The sequence below is a fragment of the Vicia villosa genome, linkage group LG5 (genome assembly GCF_029867415.1).
Source record: "Vicia villosa cultivar HV-30 ecotype Madison, WI linkage group LG5, Vvil1.0, whole genome shotgun sequence".
Lineage (NCBI taxonomy): Eukaryota > Viridiplantae > Streptophyta > Magnoliopsida > Fabales > Fabaceae > Vicia > Vicia villosa.
The window spans coordinates 116,143,494-116,154,064 of record NC_081184.1 but is presented as its reverse complement, the minus strand read 5'-3'; positions in this window follow the sequence as shown (position 1 = coordinate 116,154,064).

Genomic DNA, 10,571 nt, shown 5'->3' with positions numbered 1-10,571 from the left:
CGCAGCTATTTGTCATGGTCAGCTATACCAAAAGCGTATGATCAAAGCCTTCAACAAAAAAGTCAAAAGTCAAGCATACCAAACTGGTGGCTTGGTTGTCAAACGCATCATCTTACCACAAGGTGATCCCAGAGGCAAATGGACTCCCACCTACGAGGGACCATTCATAATCAAGAAAATATTCTCCGGCGGCGCCATGTTGCTTACCACCATGGATGGCGAGGATTTCCCACATCCTGTGAATGCTGACATAGTCGAAAAATACTTCTCTTAAAAAGAAAAAAAACAGCTCGCTAAGTTGAAAACCTGAAAGGGCAACTTAGGCAAAAAATGAGCATCTCGGTGGATTGAAAATCCGAAAGGGCGGTCCAGGCAAAAGTTAGAGACTAAACAAATACTATCCCGGTAGGCTGAAAACCTGAAAGGGCAGCCTAGGCAAAAGTTAGGGAATGAAGCATACAACTGTGTTTCGTTCAGCTGCCTACTCACCATCAAGATTCAACACCTCAAAGACACCGATCAGTCCAGTCACTTTCTTCCAACAAGTGAGGGATGAGATTCTCGAAGACAGATTGGCAATAGCAGAGTTGAAACTTGACTGGATCGTTTTCACATAGCTATTTATCTTTATAAATATTTTCCAAAACTTTCTGACAGTTTCCTACTTCTAGGATTGTTGTCTCCCTGTGCTAATCCAGCCTATCATGGCTCTTTTTCAAAAATCAATGCAGCTTAGGCTCAAAAATCACCATTTTCACTTTTTCTGTTTAAATACGTAAGCGTCCCAATGATAATTTTGAATGAGCATGTGCATTTGAATATGATTGATGTTTACCAGGAAAAACAGGAATGGCATTCAGGAAATGTCCCAATTATCTGGACATCATCCCATCAGAAGAAAACCACCAAGAGAAACGCATTTCTCAGCAAATTCCTCAAAAAGATTTTCTCTTCAAAAGAAGTCTTATCCCCCAGCAGGGTTGTTCCAGATTACTATCTTCAGAAGGTGTGATCCCCGCACCCGAACTTGGTCAGATAGTGCATCAGAGGATTATGCATCTTCCTCATTCCCATTTGAAAGGGCATCAGAACTTCCAGCTACCTTTCATTCCCAAGTGATATTCAAAGATCCTTCAACAGGATACCAGGGTTCTTAAAGAATTTCCCCAGCCAAGGGTACTCAAACAAGACAAAAGATCATCAACGATCACAATATAGTCATATCCAGATGACTGGCGGAAATTTATTTTCCCAAATAGAAGCTTGACATCACATTCATACATTCATACATCACACATTCATATTCACATTCATACATCATACATCATACATCATACATCATACATCATACATCATGCATCATGCGCATATTCATACACAACATCACATGCATATTTCTCTGGGAATATCTCACATTTACATGCATCATAAACATTGCATATCACTAACTTGATTTTTCAGGTAGACGGATATTTTCAACAAAGATGTTCTCAATCACATGCAGTGTTCACCTGAATTCCATGAACGGTTCTCTCAGATATAATCAAGCCGAAGATTCATTCTGATCACTGACCAACTCAAAAACAAGCATCACAGATCTAAGTCGATACCTCAGACGGTTCCAGAACGATCTAACATCGAAGATCTAAAGTTGATACCTCAGACGGTTCCAGAACGATCTAACATTGCAGATCTAAAGCGATACCTCAGACGGTTCCAGAACGATCTAACATTGCAGATCTAAAGCGATACCTCAGACAGTTCCAGAACGATCTAACATTGCAGATCTAAAGCGATACCTCAGACGGTTCCAGAACGATCTAACGTTGCAGATCTAAAGCGATACCTCAGACGGTTCCAGAACGATCTAACATTGCAGATCTAAAGCGATACCTCAGACGGTTCCAGAACGATCTAACATTGAAGATCTAAAGCGATACCTCAGACGGTTCCAGAACGATTTAACATTGCAGATCTAAAGCGATACCTCAGACGGTTCCACAATGATCAACTTTCAAAATCTAAAGCGGAAAAACCTTGGGCAAGTTCCGTAACGATTATCCTCCTAGACTTAAAGCGGTAACCTTGGACGGTTCCGAAGCAGTCAACGCAAAGACTTTCAAATCCTTCATCAAGATATAATCAATGGATTCATTCTGATGAACAAACCATCAACACATTTACCAGGTGGCATCTGAAAGCCCATCTCAGGTAATGTTCCAATCTGCCAACAAAATTTCGCAGACGACATTCAAATGCAACTTCCAACATCTCTTCTGATCAAGGTAAGTGCAAATTTTCAGGGCATCTAAATATTCAATCATCTTCTACCTTCAGATTTCAGACAATCTCTTCAGGTTTAAGAAGATTGAATAGGGGCAACTGTTATACCCCAAAATTTGCCCGCATCTTTTTTCAAGAAAAACTCCAATCTGAAAATTAAGAGTCTCATATAATCATGTATTTTTATTTCAACAAATATCCTGACATATGAAACACTTAGTTTTTAGAATTTTTCTTATACAGTAATTTGGCTTGCAGTTGAATTTATTCTTACGCAAACGCCAAATACTGTTTATTACTTCACACATGCTATTTATTTATTTACAGATAAATGGTACTGACACAATTGGTACAGAGTTAAATCTTTTTGCAGGCGCAGAATCAGGAAACTCAGACTGTACTGGTAACAAGTAGATTATTATTATCTTTTGTTTCCCACTAATTTTTGTACTATATTCCATTATTTTCAAAAATCTTTTCAAATCTTTTTTTCAAAAATCAAATCTCTCTTTTTCCCAACACTATCTCCACTTTCTTTCAAATCTCATTTCCACTCAAATTTTCCTTTTGTACGGAATCACATCATTTCCCAACGTCTCTATCATTCTTTCCATTCTATAAATACCTCCCATTTTCTTCCATAAAATATCACATCAAATTCTAATTCATCTCTCAAATTTCCACTTCATAATCCATCCTTTCTTCTTCCCCGACAAAATGGCGAAGCGGTGGGAAACGTGTTTTCTTATGGTCATCACCATTGCTACGGTGATCATGTCTTTCTTCTGTCTGCATAGCCCGGAACACTGTGGACCTGGGATGCTTATGCTCCCAATCATCTACATGTTACTATTTGTAGCATGGGTTATCAATCGTCATTTTAAGGTTTGCCGTATTTCTTATTTCTTAAATGTACCGTTTATTCGTCGTACTGTTCAATATAGTATGTAATATTTGTACTGTTAGTATTAAATGTTGTACTATTTGTCATAATATTGCTTAATTACTCAGATAATATTTTATGTGTTTTCTGCCAGTCAAATATTCATTTTTCTGTGCATTAAATGATTTTCAGGGTTATTATCGGTAATTTTGCCCGCATACAGTAAATATTAGTTATTTATTATGTCTGTGTTTTTCTAACAAGTCATGTAAATAAACTTTCATTTTTCACATAAAAAAACAAAAACAACAAAAAAGAAAATTAACTTTGACTGTTGATTTTTCACTCTAACTGCTACGTCAATACCTGAACAGTCAGTTGACAGCCAAACTGCTGGCAGTACAATTCTCAGTGTTTTGTACCATCAATCAAATCAATCTTTCACAATTCAAAATTCCAAGATTTTTGTTCTAGAAGTCTTCTGAATATCACGCGATTAGCAGAGACTCAACACTGCACAAAAATCAGGTACGCTTAACTGTCTCCTACATAAACAGTCCCTGACTAGGGTTTTCTTGTTTTTACAGGAGAAACAAGTTTTTGAGAGCTCAAATGGATTTCATACACATCCATATATCTCAAAGTACCATCATACAAATTTTCAAACTTCAATTCACTCAGACGCACCGTCAGCAGCTCAAACAGTCAACAGACGACCCGTTTGACCAAAAAAGTCAACAGACAGTCAAAAATGAAATTTTTTGTCAAAGTCCATATTTTGTCAAAGGATTCATCATTTGATCATTGGATGATCATAATTCATCAAGGAAAGATCAAAAATCAACAAAACCCTAAGATTCAAAATTAGGGTTTTTACTTGAAAAGTCAACTCAACTTTGACTGGTCATAACTCTCTCATCCTTCATCCAAAAAATTCAAACCAAAGCTCATTTTGAATAAAATTCAATTATCTTTCAAATGCAATTGATCCCATGGTCATTGCATTCACCATTTGAAAAATATGACCAAAGACATTACAGGTCATTTTCAAAGTCAACAAAAAGACACTTTTTTCAAAAGGACACACAAGGAGCATCAAAAATCATTTTGACATGAGACCAAAGACATTGGTTAAAGGACTCTTCGAGGTTTCCAAAAAGTGCAAGATCTCCTTCATATGACAAAAATTGAGGGATTTACACCTTGTTGAAGTTGGCTAAATTTTGGGAAAATGCATAAAATCAACATTGCTCAAAAATGTATTTTTTCCAAATGGGGCCAAGTTTTCATGGTTCAAACATCTTTGCCATGTTATTATGGGCCTCCCACGACCAAGACTAAGCCAATAACATTTTTTATCCATTTTTGCTTGATTTTTTCTTATTTTAAGATTAAATTAAAAGGAAAAATGAAAGGATAATGGATAGCTTGTATTCCAAGCATGACTCATCAATGTGACTCATTCAATTCTGTCTCAAAGCAAAGTACAGCAGAGGGAGAGAAGAAAATCAAGCCATAGTGGCTTAAATGCCAAGCTACATATGTGGAAAAGTCAAGATTCTAGCAAAAGCACTTATTGCTTTCTAGCTTAGATTTTAAGCACTTCAATGCTTATAAATAGGCTAGCATGCTTCAGTAACAAGGAGGAGAGGCTCAGAAACAAAGCCTTGCTCATAATACATTTGTAATCACTTGGAACTTTTTGAAAGAAATTCAAAATTCGAGTTTTAGTTTTTAACTAGTTTCAGTTCAAACTAAGCATTCAAACATCATCCTTGAACATCAATAAACGTATCCCAATCAATTGCAAGCCTTGAAGCTCACTAAATCGAGCTATACAGGTCATAATTTGTTCGAACCTAAATCAACTTGTATCTGGTTATTCACGCATGCTTAGCAAGATGTAGACATATATTTAAGTTTGGTTTGAGGTGTAGATCATTTCTGGAAACTTAATTGAAGTTTGAACACGTATACACGAAACTACCATTTTAGGGTTCTTCATCTCAAAATTAGGGCTTTCTGAAATAGGCAAAATTAGAGGTTCTAAGTGGTACCATTGAATTCGTATGGATCAGACGAATTGAATGGATAGGTCGCGCCAAATTTATTTGTACGTTTGACCCTATTCGCTATTTTGCAGGTTTAGTAAGTAACCAATTACAGCGCTTTTCTCATAAAAGCGCTATTAAAAGTCTTGTCTGAAGGTTGAAGACGAAGACGTGTCACCCCCCTATTGGTTCTGACGCGCGCGTTTTTTTAAATATAACCCTTGGTTTCAGTGTTTGCAGGCGCGTCATAAGTGATGTTCCCTCACCATCTGGGCCATCTGATCTCATTTAATGACTCATCCAACGCACCAGATCAAGCAATCCTTACCATGGACTCTCAATCCAACCACACATGATCAGTATCCTTTTATTTTCTATTTTATTTTAATTTCTTTGCAAAATTAATTAAAAATAGTTTTAAAAATCCAAAAAATACACAAAAAATATTTTTAGACTTCTAAAATAATATATTATTTTCTGAAATAAAAATATTTTATTTTTTCTTCATAATTCCAATATTTTGCATAATTAATTAGTATATATTTGTATATTTGCTTTTTAATTATTCTAACCAATCAAAAAATCATAAAAAAAATTGTTCTTTATGTTAAATATTGTTTATATATTATAAACTAATTTTGTACATATTTTGAATAATTTTCTCTTTAAGTTTTAATTATTTGTATAATTATTTGCATAATTATGTTTTAATTAACTTAAATCAATTTCAAATCAATTCCAAAAATTCCAAAAAAATTAGTTTTGTTTTAAAATTAATTAACAAATATTTTGTACATATTTTAAACTTAATTTCTAGGTTTAAATCTATTTTCATCTTTTTTCTTCATTTTAATTTAATTAATCATGCATCAATCATAATTAAAATCAATCATAAAAAATCCAAAAACATGCCTTTTATTTTTTTTGCAATTTAAATTCCTAGATAAATGTATAGGATGTCAAATTCATGTAAATAGGCTAGTTTACATTTCCTGCACAATCGATGTAATAGCGTAGATTTACTTTCCGCACTTTACATTTCCGCATTTTAATTTTCAGCAAATATAAACTGCGTGTATGTCAAAGATAAAATTGAACCGTTAGATCACTAACTTCAAAGATAAAATATCTGAATCCAATCACAATCACACTTGCACCTCTTAAGGTAATCCCTTCTCATTCTTTTCAAAATCAAAAGTCAAAATTCTACTATTTTGAGTACAAAATCGAACCTTGCGTTTATATCCGGTGAAAGGATAGATTTTTAAAGGAAATAGGATAAAGACCTTACAACTCAGGGTAGACCTCCTAGTTTGCTTGCTCAAATCAAAACAAACAAAATTCTCATACGCTGTTGTTTTTTCAAAACTTTCCAAAAAAAGACAATACTTTGTATACATCCAAACACAGATTATTACAAAGTTAACGTTCTTTTCAAAACATCTTTCGAAAGATAAACAAGCATTTTGTATACATCCACACACGGATCATTACAAATTTCAATTTACAAAAGTATTTGAAACCACATATGAGCATTCTAAAGCAATTGAAAAGTGATCGAAAAACAAGTGAGCTAAGCAAACTTAAGAGCCCATGGATAACCATGGATACAAAGGGTGCTAACACCTTCCCTTTGTATAACCTACCCCCTTACCCAGAATTTCTTAAAGGTCTTTTTTCTGTTTCTTTTATAAACCTTTCCTTAATTGGATAAAATAAAAGGTCGGTGGCGACTCTGTGAATTTTCAAAAATGCGAAAGCATTAAGCGATAAAAAAGAGTCAGTTCACGTATCTCTCCAGAACAGAGGTATGGCCCGGATTAAAAAACGGAGGTCCACACTTAGTATTAGTAACTACTAGTGAATGTTAGGAGAAGAAGAATGACACGATTAGAATTCTTGAAGATTCCTTCTACAGACTGTGGTTACATGACATCTTAGATTCATGTCAACATGCGTGAAGGTTTAAGGGCATAAATTAGAAGTGTACCTTATATATAAGCAACTCAAAGTGCTTGGAGTTATTGAGCTAGTGGTTGTGAATATTCTCCATAGAGAAGTGTTTGTGTGCTCAAGTGCTTATGATCAGTTGAGAGTTTTGGTCATCCTTGACAGGGGGAGTTAATGGATTGGTAGATTAATGAATGTATGGAGTTTTGTTTTCTCCTTATGAGGATGTCAGATAACATGTATGGACATGTTGCTACAAGATGTAGCTAGTTATGTCCTTGCCTGGGGTTGTTTGTTTCTACCCTTGAGTAGCTAGTTTGTAAGGTTTTATTCCAAGAGGAGGTGCTGGTCCTTTAAGAGTCATGTGAATTTACAATGTCTGGTGATGGCAGGTGTAAGGACGAGTTGGAAATACAACATGTGATTCTTTGAAAATATTGCACATGTGATGAGTTAGTCAAATCTCATAAGTCATACAGTAAGAGTATCTTGAAGTTGGGTGGATTGGTTAGGCCAGGCAGCTGGTATGTCATTGTTGAGTGAACCAATCAATAAGTAAGAGATTCTGGTTCAGGATTGTTTTCACAAGGATACGAGTGTATTCACTAGTTGTGATTTTTCATTGTAAGCATGTGAGGAGATACATGTGGATTTTATTTTGTGCTGAAGTGGTTATAAGCAGCAGTACTGTGTCTATGACTGGGGGAGTTGGTAGACTTATTGAGCGGTTATTAATCTGGTTGATAGGATTTTTCCTCAAGTCTATTTGAAGTGGCTTGGTTTGTGTGCATGAGTTTTGAAAAGGTGGTTTAAGGCAATAACAACCAGTATGTCATTTATTTGTGTATGGATAAGCTGTGTCTGGGTCTGGTATTGTAATTGGTTGCTATGCCAAGTTTTGGCTAGAAAAAGAGAAACAGGGGCTAGTGATGCTAAATTTTTCTTTCATGAGCTCTTATATGAGGTCGTCAAATTATGTCCAATCATATGTACTGTCATGCATATAGTTGGAACTCTTGTTGTTGTGATTTGTGTTCTGAGTTACGAGAAGTGGTGGAGGCTTTGATCTTTATTTTCCTCTTATGCTCCTCAACGAGTAATTAAGAGTTCTCTTATTTCACCATTGGTCTTCAGTGACAAGAACTGGTTTATGTGTTGTGGGAAAGTCTCTCCTATCTTCTTCCTCGTGTAGCTCACATTGTGTGTGCTCCATAGATGCAGATGCAGACATGGATGTTCCCTTTGCCATATTATGGCTAAAAAGGGGGAGAGCTATTTTTGAAGCACTCCCGCCAAAAGAAACAAAGGAGTCTTTGAAGACAGAAAAGATTAAAGAATATGTGAAGACTGTCAAAGATGTGAAAGGCCTGTGCTTCTTAAGTTTATAGTTTATATTTTGCTACAAATTGAGTTTAAATGTAATTATAATTATATGTGTAGTTTTAGCCAAAATAAGCCAAAGGGGGAAATTGTTAATTCTCTAAATTATGTGATTGGCGGCATTTATGTTTGGTTAAAATGTAGTAGCAAAAATATGTAATAGGATGTATAGAACTTGCAAATATAAACAGGTACAATGCAGGTACAACAGCAAGATGTTATATGGAATGTTGAGACATGTTCTGTGACAACATATCTTATGAGATATCATATGCAGAAACTCATGACATCGCGCCCGTTGAGCTGAAATATGAAGATTCAGTATGTACTCAACAGATGCAGAATATTCTATGGAATATTATGCAATCCCATATGGCGCAGGTTTAAAGGTCGAGAAAATCAAGTCAGAATATTGAAGATTATGCAGTTTCTAATTATGGAGATAATTTAGGAAACTTATGATTGAAGACCTTTCTTTTAGCAGAAGTTTTCTGCTGATTTATAACAGCAAATAAGGCTATGATTGAAGGCTGAAGTCCAGTTGGGAATAGGTTATAAATAGGAAGCCTTTTAATCTAGTTCATTAAACCAACCGGTTTTAGAAAGATGTAATCATTAGGGTTAGCCATGTAAAGTGAACCACCTGAATTGTGGGATGGTCACTGATTTGTGCCTCGAAGCCTGTAGGCAAGAGGTTTATTTTACTCACTCAGAAGTTGTGAAGCAATGAGTTGAGTTGTGTCCTTGGAAGAAGATGTGAAACAATTCCAAGTTTATTTGTGTCAAAGAGTTTTTGACTATTTTGGGTTTGGAGTGATGTTCTCCAAACTGGTTTTGTATGTTGTCGGGGTTTGCAGCAGGTTTAGGTACCACTAGGGAGTGAGCAGAGGTTCTCTTATCTTAGATGGGTTTCTAAGGTAAAGGTTTCATTGGGTAGTGATTAGGTATCCGGAGGTTGTTGCCTGTAAACCGGAGGTTGTTTACATAAAATAATACTACTGATAGTGGAGTCTTCTTCCTGGCTTGGTAGCCCCAGATGTAGATTGGTTGAACCGAACTGGGTTAACAATTCTGTTGTGTTCTTTATTTTCTGCACTGGTTTATTAATCTGGTATAAGATGTCGTAACATCTAATACGACATTAGGGAATAATCCTAAAGGTTGTGCTTTTACAAAACCAACCCAGATCAAAACCTGTTTGTGATAATTGTGTTATCACTATGCATAAATGTTTCCAGTATTCTTATGATCTTTTAGCATACCAGTTTTGAACCAAAATTGAAGATCATCCTATCCTACCATTACAACTTTTATAACAGACCAGTTGTCTTGACATGTCATTTGACATCTGGGACTGCCTTACTAGAATATCATACTGTATACATATCCATTCTTTCTCTAACCTTCCCAATCTTTAACCTCACTTCAACTTCATCATAAAATTGAAACCATTATTTCCTTAAAATCCACCATTCAAGACTAAAAGTAAAGATTTTTATGATTTTGATCGGTATATGTGTTGCCACATTGATTGAAATCGTCGCAGTGTAAATAAATCACAATTTATTCGATGTCTTAAAACATTAAATAACGGTATTGGTATAACACCTTCCAATACCATTTTTGTCGCAAACTATTTATGTGGGATTTTTAAAACCTTGTTCAATATGCCAAAAACATTTTATCAACTTGTTCAAACACTTTTTCAAACCATTGTAACCGAACTGGAATTTCTGGTTCTTCAGCTTCATCACCATTTCAGTAACTTTTGTTAATCTCAAAGTCATATTCTTTCTAGAAATATCTCATCTTCTATATGTAATCTTCCCAATCTCTACGATCTTAACCTTTCTAATAATATATTTAACAAACTTATCACTCTTCATTTTTTACAATGTAATTAATTGAAAAGTTTGAATCTTAGTAATAATCTTATTTGGGGTACTATCCCTTCTCAAATTTCTCAGTTTGTTTCATTGTTAGTGCTTGAGTAGAAATCATATAGAAGGAAATATTCCAGTTAA